Raw genomic sequence first — 25486 nt, 5'->3', positions numbered from 1 at the left:
CGCCAAACAACTCGGTCACACCACACACTTCTTGCCTCATTCACATTCATACATACTCTTCTATTACTCTGACTCTTGACATGGCCCGACTCGAGTATCTGATTCACTTGATCGTGCCATGTCTTCCTCGGGCGTTCTCGACTTCTGCTACCATTCGAATTTGCATCATATATCCTCCTTACACTCCTATCTTCGCTCATTCGCTCTACATGCCCAAACCATCTAAGCGTCCCTTTTTAAATCTTACTCATTACGCTTACATCAGCCTTGCACTCTTTGCGGATCTCCACAATCCTCACACGATCAAACATGGTTTTACCACACATACGCCTCAGGGATCTCATTTCAACAGCATTTAATCTACTTTCATCTTTTCTTTGCCAGTTCCATGCCTCACTTCCATACATCAAGGTAGGTACCAGCACTCCGTTGTGGACTGCTAACTTCGCTTCTTTGGACAATTTTTTGTTAGCGCCAACGGCATTCAGTCCTCCATTAACGGAATTACCTGCATTTACCCTTCTTTCAATATCTCTGTCAGCCTTCCCATCTCTCGTAAACATACTTCCTAAATACACAAACTCATCCATCCCAACTCATTGCACACTGTTTTCGTACTCTCTCTTTCAAACACCATTACTTTAGACTTACTTACATTCATCATTAACTCATTCTTCATGCATACATCGTTCATCCTAGACACGAGAGACTGTAGATCATCTATACTATTAGCAATCAGCACCGCATCATCAGCATACAACAGGCAACATACTTTCAAATTATTCAAATTCTCGCCCAATCCCACCTCTTTCAATTCTTGCATACAATTATCCATGTATAGATTGAATAACCACGGTGACATTACGCAGCCTTGTTTAACACCTTTTGTAATATCAAACCACCCCGTAAAACCACCGTTTACCCTAACACATGCAACGCTTCCCTCATACAGAGACGCAATTAATCATAATATTATTATTAAATAATTTGATATTTGTACATATATTGTTGCTCTGATGAGACATTGTAATCATTACATATATCTAGACTTGGCTTAGTATCTTAATGGTTGACGCCTATTTCATATTGATGGAGCTACTTATATAACTTTGCGAAGCGAGCCCACGGGCTGTAGCTCTGATAGCCTGCACATAAATACGGCCCTGGTTGTACCAGATATTTTGGGGGAGTTGGGACGGAAAAGGGCCCCCACTGGGAGGGACTGTTAGAACATGGGAGGGAAGCGAGGCGGTGGGAGGACTGAATTAGCCCGGAATGTGTTTGGACAAGTTAGTGGACGACCTTCAGACCTAATTTTTATGTTTTTTGACCCTCATAAAAGTCCAAACATATTTGCATAAACATATTTTATATTTTTTTTCTTCTTCTTTTAATAAAGAACTTTGAATTTGCGTACACTCCCAATTGTCGAATCGATTAACTGCCAAGACATATCAGTGAAAATGGTACAAACAGTGAGTTCTAGTGTCATTAAATTTGCATTGACTTTTCTATCTAGAATTGATAAGTCAATAAAACCATCTGTAACTCGTAACGACCTTTCCATCATGAACTATGGGGCTTTGAAATATTCGTTCATCTCTTATTAAAAAAAATAATAATTTCGGTTGTGTGTCTGTAACTCCGCTTCAATGAGCGAGGATTTACTTTGAATTTAAGTGTCATAATTTTCAAAATTATAAGTGTTTATTTGGAGGATTCGGACAACCGATAGCTTACCTACCCATAATATAATATTTAAACAGAAAATTTTGTCGTTTTAAAAATTTGAACTGATTTATCAAGAATTCAGACTAACCCGTGATTTTTCACAGATCTGCGCGTAGTATATAATATTGCTTGTTGTAGGTTTTTCAATCATCGAAAAAAACTGTTATCAATTACTAAACGAATTATTATGACCTTTTATTATTTTGTTCTTATTAATTTATTTCATAATTTTTCTTTTACATTTAATTTTATTTATTTTAATTATGTTATTGTATCCAATTATGTTATGGCACCAAATAATTATTATGTTATTGTATCAATAACATTTTTTTAAATCTTGCGAAGTTGAGAGTACCCCCCGCTAGCAGGTAGGTAAAAGTTTTTACTATGTTTGGGAGTTCAAAGAATTGTGAAGTGCAATGTTTTGGCTGGCCGATCATTTTTCATTTTGACATTTACATTAGACATCGATTATTGGACAAAGTATAAAAAAATTTAAGTGATCTAATGGAAATGACCTTTCTTTGAAGCAGATAACTCCTTTAGTTATGTCAAGGGTTGAGGAAATGTTAAGTAAATAAATACGAGAAATATTTGAAGGGATTTTCGTGGGATTATTTAATCATATGAAACGCTTCAACTCTAATGAAAAGTAGTTCTAAAATATGACTGTTTTTTGTATGTTTTTATTTAGTTATAAAAAATTACATTTTTATATCTAGAATAAATCTTTAAACAACTTATTTCTATGACATTAAGGCCACTTTACAATACATCTAAAATTTATGCTTTATAGTATTTAGGCATAACCACAGACATAAGAATATATAGACTAGAAATTAAAGGTGAGGGGTAAAATCAACTGTTGAAGAACGAAGGGGGTAAAGCTGACTGTGATTCGTCAATAAATCAATCTGACAGGATATAGGCATCTCGCATTATAATATCACCATTTAGTTCTTAAAAGTAAAATCTGCCTTTGAATGAATAGACATTTTTACATGGGAGCGCAAATTACTCGCCACGTTATGAACTAATTTGCGAAGTCCGAATTCGGCAAAGTAAATTTCTTCTATTTTCAGAGTCGTAGTTAGTTTCAGAGTATTCAGTTAAGACACTTTTACAAATGTTTCATAATTTACTTACCCAGTAAACAACGATGAGCACACTTGAGAATCGCTACATTGTGATGTGATAGTATATGTTTCTAAAACTGATCCATATAATACGGTGTGAATAAGCTTAAAATAATGCTTACTTATGGAATGTAATACGACAATTGGGTTTATTCTCTTTTTCACATCTATTTTTACAAGTTTTCATATCACAAGCAACCATTTTGCCGTGTTATTTCGTAAAATGCCTCGACCATAGCTCGACGCTAGTTCGAACAAGAATGATGACGTCACATTCTCAAGATTCACGGGAAGCCATACGCGAGCCCAGCCGGCTCCAATGGAACCGGTATGGGGAGTGGGGAATAATACGCTTTTAATCACTTAGGGCAGGTCTACTAATATTCATATGTCTATGGATATAATATATATTCTTTCCTCATTCGCTGGTGCTTGTGTATAAATATTTTTCATATTGAATTGATCATTATTGAGTTCTATAAATTTTAAAGTTACTTCTTTCATTATGACGTACCTACCATATTATGTCTCTGAGTATACATTCTTAGTGAAGATTTTTTTCTTGTTGTTTTTTCCACGATGGAGAAAATTAAATTAACTATAGAAATTTACGTTATTTTGGAACAATTGCGTTAAATTCAGTTGTGCGGTTTTGGAGATATCCGAATATGGCAGTTTCATAGATACTTTTAACAGTGCGTTTCGTTATGATTTATTTAATATCAACGATAAATAATTCCATGTCACCGTTAATACAAACATAAGAAAATATGTATAAAAATAAAAACAATTAAATGTGTCAATATATCTAGATATAATATATAGCCATATTTTGTTTAAAGTTTTTGTTTTTGTTTTTATTTTCTGTTTATGTATTTTGTTACAGATGACACAAATAAACCTCACTTTGACTCTGGTTCAAGATTTTGCTTATGATAGCCTGCGATAAGCGAGCCCTAAGGGTCTGAGACAGAGGTGTGAAATCGTCGGATCACGACAATAGAAAGAATTGTAATTTTTTTTGCTGGATTTTATTTAGGTATTGGAGCCAGGAAGGAGTCTGAAAGGGTCGAGAGGATGCACTAGGTGGCATGAATGGCTGGGAGGTGACTGGAGAGACGAAGGTAGACTAGGATGAGGTGATTTTGCACAGCGGTGCTGCCAAGGTCTGTTATCTATGTGAGGATGTTGTGTCGGCGCTCTTTATTGGCAGCAGACACATGTCAGCGCTATATTAGCGGCGGACACATGCCTGAACGGATGACGAGCCTCGTGCTGGCACAGTTGGTGGACGGGGTAGTCTCTCTTGCTGCAGCAGCTGGTACAGTTCCTTCGCTACCTAGGATTCTTGCAAAGCAGCAAGTCTTTTAGCTTCTTTAAGATCTGTCGGTAGCTCATTAAACATCTTAAATCCTACAGAAAGTCTAAAATCTCCACAGTTTCTCGTGTGGTAGCCATGTATTACGAAATTAAAATTTACATTCTTAAATATGTATTTCGGGACCATCTTATTTTTTAGCTTAAATGTAAATATTAGGCTATTGTAAATTATTCGCTATCTGACACTTAACATTCCTAGTTTTTCTGCGTACTAATTATCTTAGAATACCTACTACAATACTGCTCGCATACCTCTATTTTGAATTATTTGCAATTTCTTTATCTGTGTTCGATTGCACAAGAAAGGGACACTAGAGCAGTAATTTAAATGAGAAGCTACTATACTATAAACTTATATTTACATCTAATTTATTCCTTATTCTTCTAAAAAAAATTACCTTTTTGCCATTTTCTTAGCTAATAATTCAAAGCTGGAGTTAAATTTGAGTCGTTTGTCTATTATAATGCCCAAGTATTTGATTTCCTCTACTTCCTCTTTCTTCGTTGTCTATGATAATGTTTAGTCCGTTGAATTTTTAACCTTTTAAATATTATTTTTTTGTAACATTTAGTTTTAATTCGTTTATCTAACTTCTTCAAAATTATGTCATGTTTGTTTGTCAGTTTGATTAAACAATGTTGGTTAATATTATTGTTTGATACCAGGTTGGCAGTTAAAATGGACTGTATGTATGCAAATGACAAAAATAATAAATAAAAGTCAATAGATGTCGCACATTAAAATAAAAAAATAAGATAGGTTTATCTAAGAAGACGCTGTCTAGATTACATTTAGTTCGGGTTGAATCTTGCGATCATACATAAAGATAGTTGCCAATAAAAATGTGCGGTGAAAAAAATGAAGACAATGTTGGTAGTTCTTATTCGAAGTATGGATACAGTTAAAAGTGACCGAGGGGTATAGGGTCCCATTAGCTCAGTTGGTAGAGCGGTGTCCCGGAAAGACAAGGGTTCAAGTCCTAGATGTGACCGTATCCTTTTCTGATTTTTCTGTTTCAGATTTTTGTTTGGAAATCGCTAACATTGTCTTCAATAATTAAAGAATAAATTAATTCAAACAGGTAAAAGACACTCGGGAATACGCGAGGAGAGATGAAAGGAAGCCTTACATTTTAACGATTTTAGTTTCTTTTGAGTCCTGTTAGTTTCTTGGAAAAATTAAAGTTTATAGGTCTACACCTCATATTAAATGATTAATGATATGTTTCCAGAACACGAATCAATTTAATTTCGTCAAATGACGATATTGAATTTGGAAATGCAATCCAAACTATTTAACGACCTTTTCACGAGAATAATGATACAAGTAGCAAGATAATATGCACTATTAATGACGACCATGTTGAGAATCAAAAACAAAATGACAGGTATCTTACAATAACAATTGAATGTTAATGGCGTAGGTCTTCTATCTTCCGTTTTTGTTTCTTCCCAGGTAAAACTTAGAAACTAAGAAAGGAGAGGAATAAAGTATATGACAATTTGTACAGGAAATTGGCATGTGGAATAATCACAAAACTGTTTTAATATTAAGGACCTTCGGTGAAGGAGGAAGACATCTATGACCTCAGGAATTGGCTCCATCGCATCGCTTGTAAATGGGACTCTGCCAGAAGTCCTGTACTGCCATCAGAAGAGCCGTAGCTAGTCGCATTGTAGTTGGTGATCCATTTTCTGATTAGGACTCGGAATCCGAGAAAGTGCACTTCTTCGGACATATCAGTAGAACTGCATAACCGGGGCACCCCAAATTCACGTGGTATGCGTTGTTATATTGTAATTCCACTATTTTCAGGTGCGCTTTTTTGCAGTCCCACAGCACCGGGGTATATAAGCTGGTGCAATATATGTTAAGAAGTTGCCTTTTTGCTTCTAAGCTACGCTTAAATCTTGGAGGGATCATATTTGTCCTAAGTTACGGTGATTTGATTTCATTTATGGCAGTTATGGTGTCATTGATGCTATCTAAACTAGCGAAACATGCTTCCCATTGCACGCCAAACCTTACTTATTCTCAACAGAAAATCAAACAACATAAATAGAATATTTGGCAAAATATTTTAATACAATAAAGCTTATCTTGTTCACACGTGGTTTCTGTCCATTAATAAGGATGGAAATCGTCAATAAAGTCGATTTATCACTGAGTTTAGGGGCCCCATTACCAGTTTATGGCGAAATAAAACGAAATCCCATAAATTAACATTTTAGGGTTAACGACCGAAATTCATGTGTCGCACATAAACATTTAAAAAAATATTTATCGGAAGAATAAACGCGAATTTAATGGGGATTATTGATGGTCAAAATTAATTACGTTTTGTTGCGGGATTTAAGAGATTATTAGTTATTTAATTTATGGATTTGGCTCATCGAGATAGCGCCGCCTGTGGCTTTGAGTTTGAACTGTTGCTGCCTCCGTTGTAATCTCTCTTTCTGTCGCAGGTGTCGTTTATAAGAAAAAAGGAGAGGTTACAACGGATCTATCATCAGTGTGCCTAGTGCTGTCTTATGAGATTAACGTCGTCCAGTGATATAGCTGCATATAAAACGCAACAAAATGATTCCTCGAATAATTTTAAGGAAATCGAGTTGGATTCTTCAGTTGAGGTCAGGTCAGCATCGTGTCATGTATCAGGATAATGGGATAATATTTCTCACAATCGACCGCTAAATTGTATTTCAAATTATATTTTGGCATACGTCCCCGTTTAAAAATGATTCTCTGCCCGGTTCTGCGTTGGCTCAAATTCAATTCGGCCATCAGGCATAGAGAGGGTCGGTGGGTACGAGGAAATTTTTTTGTGGTGAAAGATAACAATTGTTAAGGCGAAGCTTAGTACTAAATCACTATTTTGATTAATCCTTATAACGAATTGGTGTACATTATGAATACCAAAAAATATACTTTAGATAAATTGAAGGTTTTCCTATCGCTTCCATAGCTAGACCATATTATATATTTTACTACAAAACAATACCTTTCTTCATGCATTCCTTTTTAAATGTTATATTTCCATGCAAAATATTTTTTTAGGGCGTTTACAAAAGCCACGTTTAAAAAAAAATTAATATGCTTATTTATAAGTTTTTTCTCTAGATACTGTTGCTTACACCTACTACAATAGTTTTGCATAAACTAATTTTAAACGAGATATTAAAATTAACCCAAAACTTCTTAAATATCACCACAAACAAATGTGTATTTATATTTTTTTATGTATTCCTAAAAAGACATGATTATAAAAGCAACTCTCCCGTAACCTACCACAACCCATCAGAAATCAATAAATTACCTCATTAAATCAAAAACATCATTAAAACACTGACACTAAATCAATGTCACAACACCTTATCTGAATACTTACCGAAATACATTAACAGGTGTACCATTTAATGTGTCTGTTCTCTGTTTAGGTACATTTTAATATCGTGTTTGAGGTATTATTTTTGGCCTGCTTTGATTCCACTCCTGGGTTTGTTCATGAATATATCTTTTACCTAATTTGTGAATAATGTAAAAAAATACGCCTAAAACCATAAGAAATGTGCGGAGAAAACTTACTGATATATTGCTAATTTATTATGAATCTCGGACGGGTTGTTTCGGAGAATGTGAACAATTCATCAAATTTCAACATCCACTTTCAAGCTCTGTGAAAGACTTTTTCAAGTTCTGTTTTTAGTTCAGTTCTGTCAAGCAACTAGTCTATAATGATATAATAACAGAACTTGAACAGGACTTTCACAGAACTTGAAAATGAACGTTGAAATTTGATGAATTGTTCAAATTCTCCGAAACATTAGTGATTTTCGTAATTCGGTTAAAAATGGGATTGCAGGCCTTCAATGAATGAATTGACAGGTTAATAAACTTTGAATGTGTTATAGTGATGTCGGAACACGTGCTCATAACTATTCTTATATTTTCGCATTTCGTCACTGTATTTTATTAGGACAAACGCAGGTACATGCAGCAGGAATTTACTAAAAGTTTATTAGGAAACAGCCTGCAATCCCGTTTTTAACATGATTTTAATTAATCATTAATACTAATTTTCGCCGTGTAGGAAAATCCCATTTAATAAATTAGGACTTTTGAAATAACCTACAATAAAGATAATATTATGATTTTTCCTAGATCAACTATTTTCAGTTTGCATTGTTATTTCCATTATAATATAATTGTTATTTCCATTATAAATATATTATTCTATAAGTTTTAAAAATTTAAGAACAATTTTTAAATAATAACAATACAGGATCTAACGCTGAACTCAATTCCATAATGAATCGCCTGCATGTACTTGGAAATAAATATGTTTTGGATTAACCTATAAACATTGCTAGTTTAACCTCATACAAACATTACTTAATTAAAACTGTTTGTCGGCACTTCTCAGATTGACTTTAATCAAATACAGTTTTAAAGTATTAATTTCTTAACACTCATTAAATAATATCCGTCATTTATTATATGTTGTATTGTATTTATAATAACCTACTCATTGTACTTTTTTTATGTGGATACTACAATTTCTATTGTTCTCTTTTATGTATTTTGAATATATTTTATCTATGTATATTCTGTATTCATATGTAAAACAATTGTTATTCTTTTGTAAAAGCCGCTATAATCGGCGTTAATAAATAAATAAATAACTAAAATATATATACTAAAATAAATATATATGTTTGAATTTCTCAAAGCCGCTAATACGATCGTAATCTAACGGGGTACGCGTGACGTCATACGTACCTCGATTTGGTCGGTTAAAGCCATTCCCACATGGGTCGGTCTGAAATCAACGAATCGCAAAGTAAATAATTAGCAAGAATTAACAAAAATCGTAATACTTTTGAAATAGTTTGTATACCTCAGTACCTCACCCGTGCTCGTGCCAACGCAGCACGACATCGCTCAAAATTGCACGCATTCACCGCCGGCACGCGGCCGAAGGAACCCGATCATGTATTAATTCTACCTATAGTATAGGTTGTATGATGGTGAAGTTCACAAACTTCGGGAAGTGATTCTACATTATAATACACTTTTCATAACTTTTTTCGAAATTTCAACGTTTTCAGGTACAACAGTTGAATTGTTTGTATGTGGAAAATAATATTCTTCAATAGAATATTTATTGTATCGAAAAAAATCAATGCAATTTCTAAAAAACTTATTAATTCTTTTACTTGCACCATCATGTAGAATCATCTTCCGACGTATGTGCACTTACCCCCGGACACCCTGTATACGTACAATAGAACTTACGTCTTCAGAATCAGCGATTGGTGATCTAAATGCGTTGGTATATTTTTTTCAGCCATACTATTTTTCACTAAAGTGAATAAGTAATTAAGGAAAGCATCTAATTTATACATAGATGCTGAAAATGGAGAGGATGGATCTGCAATGGACGAAGGCGGCTGAAGTAGTCCATAACAGGGACAACTGGAGGCGCCTTATTCCAGAGTCTCTACCACGAATTACTCGCTATGCGCCATCTACGAACGAAAATACTAATAACTCTACGACTTTTGTCATAAGTTCTATATTTATACATTCTTGAGTGTCGCACGGTTGAAGAGATGACTGTGTTGGCAATCCTGTGAATATTGTCTATGTTTCTGATGTGTTTGAGGTTTCTATGGAGTTAATTTGAAATGTCAAAAACAAACCGTTGCCGCGTCGTTCTGTCAACGTTTTTATTTGCTACCGCACTTTTTCTGAAATGAATGGCGGTGGTGGATACATATCGAAATGCCAGAAAAATGGTAAAAACAACTTTGCAGAACTAAACGAATCTGATACCAACTTCGAAAAGCGCGCGGGAAACGATCTTTTTTTTGTATAAGGCAATTCACCAGGATCCAATGAGATTTTGACAGTTTTGCCGATCTCTACTGCTTCGACCCGCTCGTTGTTTAAGTCGAATGAATTTTGACGTATGGCGTGTAGTATGTACTTTCGGTGAGACTCAAGAATAACAAACTCTACCAGTGTATGTACTTTCGGCGGAAATTGCGAGCGATCGAGACTGGGGAATAGATACCCAGAACAGGACAATTTCGGTAACCATTTATTTAATAACCAACAAGTCTGCGATAGGTCATCTTAAGTGGTTCGCTACTTTTGGTGAGTAAGCAGGGGTGCACGGGTTCATCGGGTGGCGTGTGTTCAAGATGCGCCTGCCCGCCTGCATGGCGGGCCAGATCGGGAGAGACTTGTTCGGGGAGATCATTTGACCTCTCCAACTGGTCTCTAGACCCATCGCCTTGCGCCGAGGTATAGATTGATTTGTCAGTCACTCCTGAACATACTGATCCCTAGATTCTTATCGACCCCTCATACCTTTTTCCTTCCCAGAACTTCCTCCACTTCCTTTCTTTAAAAAGACCCTTCACATAACATCCTCAAATATGAAATAAGCCCTGAGGGAAACTATTTTCCTCAGGGCCTCAAAAAAAATACCAAAAAAGGACAGTGGTGAAGAAGGTGGTATTAACATTTTGTAAAAAAATATAACTATCCCATCAAATAAACAATAATCATTAACACCCATTAAATAGCATTTATGTAGTGTTCTGACCAACAGCGTTATCAAAGCAGACGCCTTCAAGGCATTTTCTCTCAATTGATATTTAATTGTCGCTCTTAATATCAATCGGAATACTGCCAAGTACGAGTATGAATACCTTACCTACCTTTTTCATTTGCGTATTTATGTTAGTTACAAAACAAATAATAGAAGAGAAGATATCAGGTAAATGTCGTCTGCTAATGCGGCGGAAAATTATATCAATATAGAAATAAAGTGTTTTGTTGCATAATAATTTCTGGTGATAAAGGTACTTAATGAATCAATAAAGATATCTAATGATTATTTTATTTTTTAATTTCATGTCTACTAGTCCTGTGATACGTGAAACTTGTACAATAGCTGATTGGATATACGATGTTGATAACATGTTACCAAGAGAATGGTAACTAACATTACTTTGATGGCTTCCGTGGTCGATGGGTAAGGCTCTCAACTAGCAATCCGAAGGTTACGGGTTCAAATCCTGGCGTGCAAAAGTAAATTTTATATAATACACTTCCAGCACGTTCCAGAGTGGAATATACTCTCAGTATCACCCTGGTGTAAGACCACCATTCAAAATTTAAGCGTTGCTTAAAATGGCGTTGGCCGTGTTTGGTGACCAGATTATAATAGCCAGGTACTTTCCCAACTTACTCTTCCCCATCTCCTTCCCCTTACCACAACCTTCAGCCACACAATATAGCCCAATTAGGGATTCCATAGTCTCACTGGCTCCGGATGGTAGGGAGCAGCTGGGATTCTTGTGGGTATTCACAAAAAATATTAATATACACATATAAATCAACTTACCTAACCCAGTTTTTTTATAACGTTATTTCTTGAAATATCGCCATTTGTGCATTGTGCTTTCAAATATAGAGTAAGATCATCACACTGTTTCTCTGCAGGTGAAAATTAATGTTTGAAAAATTGGAGCATTAAAAATTTAAAAATTAAAAAAAAATTATATTTCGAATGAAATTGCATTTACATATAGCAAATACAAATGTTCAAAAACTTTTACATATTGAAAATACAAAATAAATGTCCTAAACTTTTACATATTGCAAATACAAATGTTCTCACCCTATACATATTGCAAATACAAATGTTCTAAATTTTTATGTATGGCAAATACAAATGTACCTTTTACATATTCTAAATACATTTTTTTTTTAAAGTAAGACAAACATTTCCGGGTTACGAATAACATGACAATATTTGAAAAATCTCCTACTACCACCACAGTAAGCTGAAAATGTTGCTTGTGTTGTTATGGAGGACTTAGCCAGCCGAGGAATTGAACACACTACGCCCGGGTGGGACCCGAACGCGATGTCAATTCGGCCACCGACCGGTCAATGTTCTAAACTTTTACATATTGCAAATACAAATGTTCTAAACATTTACAAATTTCAAATACCAATGTTCTAAACTTTTACATATTGCAAATACAAATGTTCTAAAATTTTCTATATTGCAAATACAAATGTTCTAAACTTTTACATATTACAAAAACAAAAGTTCTAAATTTTTACATATTGCAAATACAAATGCTCTAAACTTTTACATATTGCAAATACAAATATTCTAAATTGTTACATATTGCAAAAACAAAAATTCTAAATTTTTACATATTGCAAATACAAATGTTCTAAACTTTTACATATTGCAAATACAAATGTTCTAAACTTTAGCATATTACAAAAACAAAAATTCTAAATTTTTACATATTGCAAATACAAATGCTCTAAACTTTTACATATTGCAAATACAAATATTCTAAATTGTTACATATTGCAAAAACAAAAATTCTAAATTTTTACATATTGCAAATACAAATGTTCTAAACTTTTACATATTGCAAATACAAATGTTCTAAACTTTTGCAGATTACAAAAACAAAAATTCTAAATTTTTACATATTGCAAATACAAATGTTCTAAACTTTTACATATTGCAAATACAAATGTTCTAAATTTTTACATATTGCAAATACAAATGTTCTAATTTTTTTACATATTGCAAATATGAATGTTCTAAACTTTTACATATTGCAAATACAAATGTTCTAAACTTTTACATATTGCAAATACAAATATTTTAAATTGTTACATATTGCAAATACAAATTTTCTAAACTTTTACATATTGCAAATACAAATGTTCTAAACTTTTACACAACTAAAACCATTTCAAAAAACGAATCAATTCCGAATTGTGGCCATTCACCAGGGCGATACTGATAGTATCATTCACTCTAGTAGAACATGCAGAAAATGTACTACATATTATTTTGAGTGATTAAATAGTGAAAAATAAAAAATAAATCAAATAAATTTTATTTACGCACGCCGAAAATTTTTAAACAGTGACCTCTATATTCTTAGCCAAAGATCAAAACCACTCAACCACGGAGGCAGTCTTAATGCTGTAAATATATGTAACAAATATATTTACTCATTGAAGACAACATTAACGACTCTCTGAAACGAACAATAATACTGTCTTCAACGGTTAAATATTACAATTTGAAGTTTTACTCCTTAAGTTATGCAAAAAGAAACAAAAATATAGGTTATTCAAAAACTAAACTTGGCAGCAGATTAAAAGGTCCACTAATAATAATCGATTTTATATTTAATGACAGTGTCCATAATCAGGAATGCACTCTAACACAAGTCACACGATGACTCACGCCCAAATAAATATTTGTTTGCTGGTAATTATTTTTGCACATAGTAAATATGAAGATACTACGATATCCAAATTATACCTGTAGCTATTGTCGAAGGTTTGTCTAACATTTTCTTCAAGTGCAAGCGACTTCCACTAGCTGTGATTACATTAAATTATTGGGGCTGACAAACGAATAATGTGAATTTATATGTATCTTTTAAGAAGTAGATAACACTAACAAATCTAAACGAAACACGAAACAGAACAAGACACATAAAATAAAAAAATAACGGTCTCAACAGTGAATTGAATTTAGGATCTCTGTCTTTCCGGTAAAACGACTTTACCCGCTCAACCTAATTATTGTTTAAATGATAACTCAATACAATGACACATCAAAATACATTTATAAAGTCGTTAAAACTGATGAAATAAAACTAACATACGAACTTAACCTACATCACTTTTCGTAACTTTATATCACCTTTTAAAGGTGTATTGAGTTTTCATTTTGATGAGTTACGTTGTCACCTTAATAATTATATTTATTTGTCGATCTCATATTTCAAATACAGAATTAACGATATTATCTTAAAACTAATTTTAATCCCATAAATCCCATATTTTTGGCAAACATATTTTTGAATGATCACAAAATTCTTAAGAATTGGTTTTTAACCAAGTTAGAGTCTCGGATAAATATATACGATTTTTTAATTTATATGGGATATCTATTGACTATCTCTAAAAGTCTAAATGAAGAGAATGTATGAACTCATAAATGAAACAACTTTAAAAAATACAAAATTATGGCAAAGATTTTCTGTGACAGTTTCCCTTGATTAACTTTTTTTCTTTTTTATAAAATTGTTTACAAAATAAATAATAACCGCTTTTGAACTTGTAATCGAGCGTTTTTAGACACCGTTTGCCAAGCAATTTTACTTATTTTAACTATCTTAATTCATCTGTTTAAAAATAAAACACATATATTTTATGAAAATACCCAAAGAATTGTAAACACAAGGCACAAAACCAAAGAACTCATACAAACACAACATTTGGTCAAAAAAATTTCAAATACATTGCGTCTAAAATATACAATAACCAACCTGAAAAATCAAGACAATCGAATAATATTAACAAATACAAAATCCTGATCAAACAATGGATCATCGAAAAACGTCACATCACCCAAATATAATCCTCTATCTCATTATTTTTACCACTACCTACCAACCTGAAAATTTTTGTCAAATATTTTTGCTTTATTGAAAAATGTACTGTATTTTAATATTATAAAATATTTGCAAACTTGTCTGTCTCGACCTAAACCTTTTTATATAGATGCACATAATAAAAACTAATAAAAAAATAAAATGCCTATTGCATATATTCGTGACAATATAAGGCATACCAAGAATTTACACATTTTTGGCTTGTAGCTTCCTCTTAAGTGTAAAAACAATGGCGTCTAGCGATTGAAAAATATTAATGGATACAGTTTTGTAATGTTTGGTGACCTGCCAATGGTTATGTTCTGATTCTGAACCGCTTGTAATTAACAAATAAATTATTAGCTCAAGCAGCCAAAAGGGTTAAATAAAGTGTATGAAATCAAATATTTGTTTTTACACGCAATCTACATGTTCATGAAAAATTTAGATTGGAGTAAAACCAAAGTGATTTGTAACTTGTCTTTTTGATAAAATAAATAATGCTATCACAAAGTTATAACCGTTTAAAGGAAATTTTTTTCGAAGAAATCATCCAGAAAAAAACATAGTTTTTTTTTAAATTATTATACATCTCTTTCAAATTTCTTTAAAACTAAAATTAATAATGTTGGTTTGAGGAATGAACCTTTAAACCCACGAACTGGAGTCGATAACTCTACCATCCTTCCCAAATGCCGGATTGGGGAGGACTGATATTTATTTCGTATATTAACCATTTCAGATAAATGTGTGTATATACGCGTGTGTACGTGATTGCCACCGTAATGAAATCTGTTGATAGTAAGTAATCTGTTGATAGTAAGTGGGTAAAAATTCCGCTTCCAATATTGGCATTCATTCGCTATTGAAAACAAAGGCACAATTCAAATAGATGTATTTAAAAATTAAAGTGAATTTCGGGGATTCCCGTCAAAGGATTACTCCATCACTTCGTTTCCTATAATGATATTATCATTATTATTTCCGTTATAATCCTTGCGTAAGCAATCATCACTTGCGCATGAATGAAAAAAGCAAAACTAATATACAGGGTTTTCCAATAAGAGGTGTTATTTTGATATTCAATCGTAAAAGATCAATGGTTTCGTTGCTTGTGTGGCACGTAGCGCCCTCTTGTTGAAAGTAAACGTTGTTCAAATTAATACCATCTAATTCCAGCCATAAAAAAATCATTAATCATCTCTCGATAGCGCAATCCATTCACCGCAACTGTTGCTCCAGCCTCATTGTCGAAAAAGTAAGGTCCAATGACTCCGCCGGACCATAAACCGCACCAAACAGTCACACGTTTAGAATAGAGAAGCTTTTTTAACAATAACTCTTGGGTTTTCCGAGCCCCAGATGCGACAATTTTGCTTGTTGACGAAGCCACCGAGGTGGAAATGGGCCTCATCACTCGAGATGATTTGCATTTGATTCACTCGAGTGAATTTTAATAATTTTAATGCATTGTTGAAGCGTGTATCTTTCCATTTTTATTAATGACGTAGTTTTTATTTGTCAAGTGTTAAAAAATTACGGCTTCAAAATTAACATCTACCGAAATAACGGGCTATTCAAAATAACACCTCTTATTGGAAAACCCTGTATTATCGTTCACACATTATTTCTCAAATTATGTTACTTTTTGCTGCAAACGTGTGTAGCTACTAAATAAACTAATACGTTTCCATTTTCGGGATGCCAGCCGATAGTTTTTCCAAAACCTCCTAGATCACAAGACCGTGACACTGAATCAAATCGGCCTACTAATTCTACAAAAATGTTGTTTTGATTTTTAACAATATTGAATTAATTCATTTTATGTATTTGCTCTCGTTGTGTTTTGAGCAGCGATCTCAGAGCCTAGAGCCAACGAACTTACCCCTCTACCATATGGTCGCATTTACACCCTAATAGATAGATTTCAGTGGTTCAAAGCAGGGTAGCAATTTGCAATACCACGTGGGTGGGGGAGGGGGGGGGGGGGTCCAACCAACGCGCCACCATATATAAGGGCCTCCCCGGTTGACGAGGACCAGACCCCGTTGCGGCGGGCCCGAAACCTCACCTGTAGAAGTTAATCAACCGCACTTAGTGGCCGCTATCACCTATCAATAATAATTCACATTATTTTATTAAATTCTTCACATGTATATTACATAAAGGTCTAAGTTGACCACAAGTGCCGTGCTCCCTGTGTACGTTCAGTTCTACGGTGATTTTTCAGAAGATTTTCCGTTACAAGGGTGAGTACATTTTCCGTTTTGTTTCTATAAAAGTGTATTGATTCTGCGAAAATACCCCCACCCATAAATTTTCAGAATATTAAAGGCTGTTTAACAGATTTACGTTAAGTTAAAATTCAAGTTCTGTTTATTATTTGTTGACCGGTTGTTTTACAGTACTTTAACAGAACTTGAACTGAACTTTCACAGAATTTTTACATATATTTTTAAATTATGTGCAATCTGTATTTTTAATGTATAATATGATTTTTTTATAAAACTTTGTATATTATCAAATATAAATAATTCCAGATCTAAAGAATAATCATACCACCAATGAACATACAACTTAACTTTAATAAAGTAAAAAAGTAAGTTAGTAAATAATTTTTCATAATGCTGAAGAATAAGAGGTTTGACTGAAAGGATATTTTTGCATGAAGACCTCAACGCGCGGTCAGATAAAGAACACGTCGGTTCTCACAGTGTTATTATTGTTTATCTTATTTATTGATTTGTCGCGTACACCTGAAAGGTTGGTTTAAATATAAGAGTTTATAATTTGTAGCAGAAAAATGACATAGTAAAAAAAAATTGTGCAATTAATGAAAAATAAAATTAGGTACCTACCTACATAATATATATCCATTGATATTAGTAAGGTTGTAGAGATCGCACAAATGGTAGTTAATTTTGATTTGTTGTTAAAAGTTGTAATATTTCACGGAATTATATTATGTTGAAAATAAATTGAAGATTGCGAAAAATATACTTATTTTTCATTAAATTGGGTCAATGTATACTTAAGCCCGGTTCACGTTTGTTGATGGACATTTTTTGGGATAATTCATGAAGGGTACAGATTTGAGTTTTTGAATGTGCGGAATAAAAAAAAAATGAATTTTTACATTGGTTTAAGCATTGTTTTTGCCCATCATGACGGGATATTAAAAAAAAGTGTGTCTCTTGCGTGTTATTTTTTTAATGAAGCTACATTTGTCAATAATTGAAAAAATGCTTGGTTTACGTCTAAAGACGGGTTGCTTCGCAGAAATTGAACACAATTCATCAAATTTCAAAGTTGAAATTCAAGTTCTATTCAAGTTCTGTTATTACTTCATCATGTGGCGTTGTTTCACAGTACTAGGATAATAACGGAAATTAAATAGGATTTTCAGAGATTTGAACTGAGAAATTTGATAAAATTGTTCTAATTCTGCTAAGCAACCCTTCCTTAGCGTATGACATCATATTACAAAAACAAAAAAAACGGTTAAAAACGGAATTTTTCCTAAATTATGGAAGCTGTCGAAAGTCACCCCTTTACACAAAGATGGCGACAAGTATCAAACAACCAACTACCGTCCTATAGCGATTCTCTCCGCACCTGCTAAACTATTGGAAATAATTATCCATAAATATGTTTATACCAAAGTTGAACCATTCTTGATCGAACAACAACATGGATTTAGACATGGCCGATCAACCACTACAAATTTAATGGTATTTACAGATTACTTGTCGAGAGCACTCGATAACAACGAGCAAGTTGACGCATCTTACCATGACTTTGCAAAGGCTTTCGATAGAGTTGATCACTTAGTGCTTCTAAATAGGCTCGAAGAAATTGGTTTTTCGGAAAACTTATTGAAACTCTTTTGTAACTATTTGAGTGAAAGAGAACAATTCGTGTCCTATGGTGAGTTCAACTCTAATGCATATCCTACAAATTCTGGTGTGCCGCAGGGATCCAATTTAGGACCCCTATTGTTTTTAATTTTTATAAACAATATTCAGGGAAAGATTAAATTCGTCCGTTTTCTACTTTTTGCCGATGACATCAAACTCTTTCTGAGAATAAGATCGATAGAAGACTGTAGAAAGCTCCAGGAAGATATCGATGCAATTATTGACTGGAGTATTGATAACAAACTTGGGTTCAACTTCCAAAAATGTTCAGTGATGTGCTTTACAAGGGCACACAAGACCATATATTTTAATTACAAAATGAAAGATACGTCACTGAAGCACATGGTGACTTGCAAGGACTTGGGAATTGTGTACGACATTCGCTTAACATTTCACGCTCATATTGAAAAGATCTGTAAATCAGCCACTAAGATGTTGGGTTTTGTCATACACAATTCGAAAGACTTGACCAACCTTGCAGTAATAAGGCTGCTTTACTTTAGCTTAGTGCGTAGCATTCTCGAGAATGGATCTCAGGTATGGGGGCCAGAGGACACTGTCTATGTACTAATGGTCGAGAAGATACAAAAAAAGTTTTTACGATACCTCTACATGAGAGAGTTTGGTTATTACCCATGGCTGTTTCCAACAGCATTTATCTCGGGAATGCTGGGTATATGCAGCCTTAGTTCCAGAAGGGATGTTGCATTACTCCTGATGGCGTATAAGCTACTAAACGGTTTAGTATCAATACCAGACATTCTGGCTAAAATAGGATTTTATGTCCCGGATAATTTCGCGCGAGGCCGCCAACACAGGCTTTTGATTCTTCCTAGGTGCAGAACTAACTTACCAATGGTGATGCCCTTGGGAAGAATCACTAGGTTAATTAACTGCCTCGCAGGAAATGTGGATATTTTCCACATGTCCTACAACGTATTTAAACGTGAAATATTATTATTCAATACTTAAAATTGTAAATCTAAATTTGAAACTTTTTTCTTTGTCCCACTTGTAAATGTACCTATTTGTTATTCACTTTTTTGTAAATGTTAATTATCGATATTGCAATGTTCTGGTTCATACTGTTTTTGCAAATAAACAATAAATAAATAAATAAATAAATAAATAAATTACAGGTATTGTAATTGTTTAAATCTTTAATTTTACATTACGGCATCAAGGAGAATTTTTTAAAATGAAAACTAATACCTATAGGTTTTAAAAAAATGACAGACCACTTAAGTTAAAAGAACATAAATTTCTATGACTACAAATTTATTTAAAAAAAAATGATTTTTTATTTGGATCATTTGATATTAGACTTCTATCCATAGAGCTATAATTGGATATTTACATATCTATTACCTATTGTATATTAGTTGTTATTAGTTAGTATATAGTTCAGTCCCTATATAGCATCTCAGAATAACACCAATGGAGAACTCATCGCTAATATAAGCAAGATCCATCATTGAATTAGTTTTTTATTCCCCGAACTCGGTTCCTCTCGCCTTTCAGTTTAGCATATTTTTTGCCGATTTATTGTCATTACATAATGAGATTAAACAAGTTCTCTGTTTTTTATTGATAGTTTATGAGTCGAGATATATACCCGGTCAATAAAAATGGCATTTTTGCTCATCAGGCGATAAACATAACTGTATCCCAATTAATGTTGACAATTTATTTCATATTGTTTAACATGGATTTTTTTTTTGTTATTTTTAAAAGTTGTTTAGCTCTTTACTGGTCAGGATTTGGGTAGATATTCAAATTTTAAATGTTTTGTTTTAAATAAACAAATCATCAATTTTACCTGCTCAGAAAAACTTCTAGCAATTTAGATTGTTTAAAATGAGGTTTTGTGACATAATTTACACCCACTCAGATAAAAGAATTGACATGTTTTGTTGCAAGACGTTTAAGAGAACGGCTGCGAAGCCTTTTTATACAAAATTTAAATTTGGATTTGATGCCAAACATCCAAACAAACTAAAAGGTGTCGCTCATATAAAGTCAATATACAGGTTTTTCCAATAAGAGGTGTTATTTTAAATATCCTGCTATTTCGGTAGATGTTACTTTTGAAGCTGTCATTTTTTAACATTTGACAAGTATAAACTACGTCATTAATAAAAATGGAACGATACACGCTTCAACAACGCATTGAAATTATTAAAATTCAGTTGAGTGAATCAAATGCAAATCATCTTGAGTGATGAGGCCATAGACATATGAATATTAGTAGACCTGCCCTAAGTGATTAAAAGCGTATTATCCCCACTCCCCATACCGGTTCCATTGGAACCGGCTGTGCTGGCGTATGGCCTCAAGTGAAATTTGAAAACGTGACGTCATCATTCTTGTGCGAACTATGGTCGAGTCATCATCGGTTCATTTTACGAAATAACACGGCAAAATGTTGACTTGTACTATGAAAACTTGTAAAAATAGATGTGAAAAAGAGAATAAACCCAATTGTCGTATTACATTCCATATATAAGCATTATTTTACTTTATTTTAAGCATATTCACATCATACAATATGGATCAGTTGTAGAAACATGTCTGGACGCGAAACACAAAGCTGGTTGGTTGCTGGGAAGTAAATTATGAACATTTATAAAAGTGTCTTAACTAAATACTTAAACGAAATATTCGACTCTGAAAATACAACCGAATTTTTTTGCCGAATTTGGACTTCGCAAATTTGTTCATAACGTGGCGAGTAATTTGCGCTCCCATGTAAAAATGTATATTCATTCAAAAACAGATTTTACTTTTAAGAAGTAAATGGTGATATTATAATGCGAGATGCCTATTTACTGTCAGATTGATTTATTGACGAATCACAGTCAGCCTCACGCCCTTCGTTCTTCAACAGTTGATTTTACCCCTCGCCATTATCTTCTCGTCTATTAATTCCTATGTCTGTGGATGAGGCCCATTTCCACCTCGGTGGCTTCGTCTACAAGCAAAACTGTCGCAAAACCCAAGAGTTATTGTTGAAAAACATCTTTATCCTCAACGTGTGACTGTTTGGTGCGGTTTATGGTCCGGCGGAGTCATTGGACCTTACTATTTCGAAAATGAGGCTGGAGCAACAGTTACGGTGAATGGATTGCGCTATCGAGAGATGATTAATGATTTTTTATGGCCGAAATTAGATGGTATTGATTTGGACAACTTTCAACAAGATACATGCCACACAAGCAAAGAAACCATTGATCTTTTACGATTGAATATCAAAATAACACCTCTTATTGGAAAACCCTGTATATATTCCCACATATATAGTCACTGCATATATGTGATACTTTATTTATATGTGTTTCGAATTTTAAAAAATTTTAAAATATAGGCCTGAAAGGAAACAGATTTTTTCAGGATTTTAAAGAATATTTTAGCAATTATTTGCAATTAAATGATAGGTTTTTATTTTTATTTTACCCTATGTACCATCCTTCTATCTATATAAATGATCGTTTGTTAAAAATCTTAAATCTCCGAACGTTCTTCACCGATTGCTTTAAAATTTTGACCCAATGTTGTCAAAGTACGCATGTATTTTTGACCCAATGTTGTCAAAGTACGCATGTATTTTTGACCCAATGTTGTCAAAGTACGCATGTATTTTTTCATATACCTTAAATGTCACCTGTGACAGGTAAAAACATGATTTTTTGTTACGACATCCAAATTTAAAATTGGAAATTCATATGTCATACGTCATATATTCTGGTCTAGTAAAGTGTAATTTCTATCACCTAAGAAATTCTAAAAATATAGTACAATAGGATTCATATGTCTTATACTGATTTATAAATGTGGAAATTCTAACTATACAATTGTAAATGTTCTCCAAAATGGCCTGGAAAGAATCTCAGACTTGTGATGTCCCGAAAGAAACCATTCATCTGTTCTGAATGCAATTACTAATGTTATCCAAATTGACCCTGGTAATAAATTACATCTTTGTGATTCTTTCAAGGATAAAGAAACCATCCTGTCACTTCGAATGCAATCAACAATGTTCTCAAAATTTGTTTTGACAGCATCGCCATTCAATTGTAAGAATATTATGTACTAAATACACAATTTTGCTGTCCCGAAACGGGAATCCTTCCCAGTTGGACAGACAATGGTTCATTTTGTTATATATAAATATAATAAAAATAAAAATAAATAAATATAATATATTGAAAAAAAAATGTTGAACGTAAAAGCAAAACGCGCTATTGTTTCTCTATCTGCACAGACAGATTGAGCCACATCAACGCGTGGCGGGGTACAACTAGTAAAAACATAAATTTAAAAAATATATTATTAAAATCATTTTTATGACTTAAATTTTAATTACAAATGACATATTTACATTGGAACCTAAATTAGTCGTAAATAATTTTTTTTAAATCTATCAAAAAAAACGCCTTTTTTATATTTCATAGTATTTTGAGCAAGATAATTTCAGTAATCACATCCATTAATGCTATATTATTGCTTATCTGAAAACTCAAAACAAACACTTGAAAATGTATTTAAATTCAATGCCAAAGTTCATTGAACCGGAGTTACAGATAGAGTCACAACTGAAATGAGTATTTTTAATGCTTATGAATGTCATTCACGTGTCAAGTTCAACAATAAGTCGGCCATACACACGTGCGCACGAGGAAGCCTGTTCGCTATTCTCTTGTGTGCATTCCATCTTCCAACTGGAGACAGATCTGATATTTGACATAGTGCCCTTAAAGAGGTTAATAGCCTGAGTCTATAGACACTTTTTTGACCGAAAATGTCGCCATTTAACAAATTATAAATGAAACGAAAATACTTGGTTTTATGTCACTTGAATGAACTTTATCAGGACTGTTATAATAATTTTTATAACCGTTCTGATGGTACGGAAGTACCGAAACCGGTAGACAATAAAATTATATCAATAAAGTTACTTAAAACCAAGGTTTAATTGGGTCTTTCCATAATATGATTAAATGTTTGGGTAAATCAATAAATAATATGTTAACATCATTAGATAGATGGAAATAAATTAAGTACTTGAAAACAAAGTTGATTAAGGACGGGTTGTTTTACAGAATTTGAACAATTCATCATATTTCAAAGTTGATTTTCAAGTTCTTTGAAGGTTCTATACAAGTTATTTGATTATTTCAGATTTTTTTTAAAACTGGCCAATAATTATATAATAACAGAACTTGAATAGAACCTTCACAAAACTTGCAAATCGACACTGAAATTTGATGAATTATTCAAATTTTAAAGTTGATTTTCAAGTAGCTAAGTTTCTATACAGGTTCTGTTATTATATAATTATTGGCCAGTTGCTTCACAAAACTGAAACTAATGTATTTTATTTATTGGACACCATCTTAATAGAAAAAAAATCAATTTTCTATTACATGAAATTCATGAGATAAATGCTGTACCAAGCGTTAAAATTTTTGCTTCGCTTGGAGATTGATCTATTTTGACTAGCGAAACGGCCGACGTAAATTACTAACTGTCAATGTTTAAAATAAAAAGTGCTTAGAAGACATTCAACAATACCTATATGTTATTCTAAATGTTAACTACCTTTATGATACATTGAATCAAACCAAAAAGATCAAAGTAACATGAACATTACCAATAGATCACAACAAATAATATATAATATTAACAGAATCACATTGCTTCGTAACGACCATTCGTTGAAATCTGTCGCCACAGAGTTGACTGACATTTAAATCATTTTCTTTATGTCTATTTTTGAATCGAAAATATGTTGTGAAGACCAGTTTGTGACTTACAATTTGCATTTAATATTTGTTAAAACTGGTATCTGAAATTTCATTAACCACTTTAGATGTTTATGTGATATAGATGATTGTTTTGTTTGTCTTGTATAATGCTGATGTATTAGATACAGCATCTTTTTTCTTATCTAAGTGAATGTGATACGCGCGCTAATGGAGTGATTATTGGAAACTGAATTAACTGTCTGTACTCATCACAGCACGTAAACCAAAATAGCTTAATTACGTCTAAATTATAAAGTACGTATGTTACATCATGTTACGTGTATAGATCACTTAAGGCGATGCCATACGTAGCACTGCAAAATCATGTGTTTTTGGTTAGAAAATTTGGTCGCCTAGAAATGTTTCAGATGCTTTAATCAAATACTGCGAGTAGAATACATTTTGGCCTTTGAAATAATCGAGTATTTTTTAGATAAGTCTTTTTATAAGCCCAGAAAAAAATAATGCATAAGGCCTATGAAAACTGCTTTTAAGTTCAAAATCTCCTATTTACGAACCCATTTCGGTTATGATTTTATTGTAGAATGTGTCAAATTAAGTTATTTATAAAATGATCGAAAAAAAATTAAATATTTATGCCTGGACATCCACAAAATAAAATAAAAGGCACTTTTTGGCCATGTTTTTTTTCTTGCATAAATCAAAACAGGCGAATTTAAACCTTATCGCCATCTAAGTAAGGGTTATTATTGATAGAGGCTCTATTTAAAATATTACACAACGTAGTGCATCGCCTTAACGTATATATATATTTTTAATAAATCCGTGAATTTTATGATAAAAAAATTGCAGCAAATACGAAAAATTTGTTTAGTCTAATATTGTTAATTCTGAATTTGTAATACGAGATACACTTTCTTTTTTATGACGTTAAATGATTAGGTCCCAATGGTCGAGTGGTTAGTGGCGTTGTTCCGGTAACACAGAGATTCTGGGTTCAATTCTCAGTTGAAACCATTACCTTTTTATTCGTCTGTGTCTTGTAATGTTTAAT

The 25486-nt window shown here is 32.9% G+C and overlaps 2 protein-coding genes across 2 annotated transcripts in view; one reads left to right on the top strand and one right to left on the bottom strand.

Annotated features, from left to right (window-relative positions):
- The window catches only part of LOC149421426 (putative serine hydrolase), a 268266-nt gene that overhangs the window by 100165 nt on the left and 142615 nt on the right, over positions 1-25486 (bottom strand). The window lies entirely within an intron of this gene.
- The window catches only part of LOC149421427 (putative chitinase 10), a 127189-nt gene continuing 118503 nt past the window's right edge, over positions 16801-25486 (top strand). Inside the window, exon 1 of the mRNA XM_089634764.1 lies at positions 16801-16999. The gene's annotated coding sequence lies outside the window, so the exon portion shown is untranslated. The remainder of the gene's footprint in view (positions 17000-25486) is intronic.

This window comes from Hesperophylax consimilis, chromosome 8 (assembly GCF_061612785.1).
Source record: "Hesperophylax consimilis isolate HC1 chromosome 8, BYU_Hcon_1.0, whole genome shotgun sequence".
NCBI lineage: Eukaryota > Metazoa > Arthropoda > Insecta > Trichoptera > Limnephilidae > Hesperophylax > Hesperophylax consimilis.
This window is presented reverse-complemented; position numbering and strand designations above follow the sequence as displayed.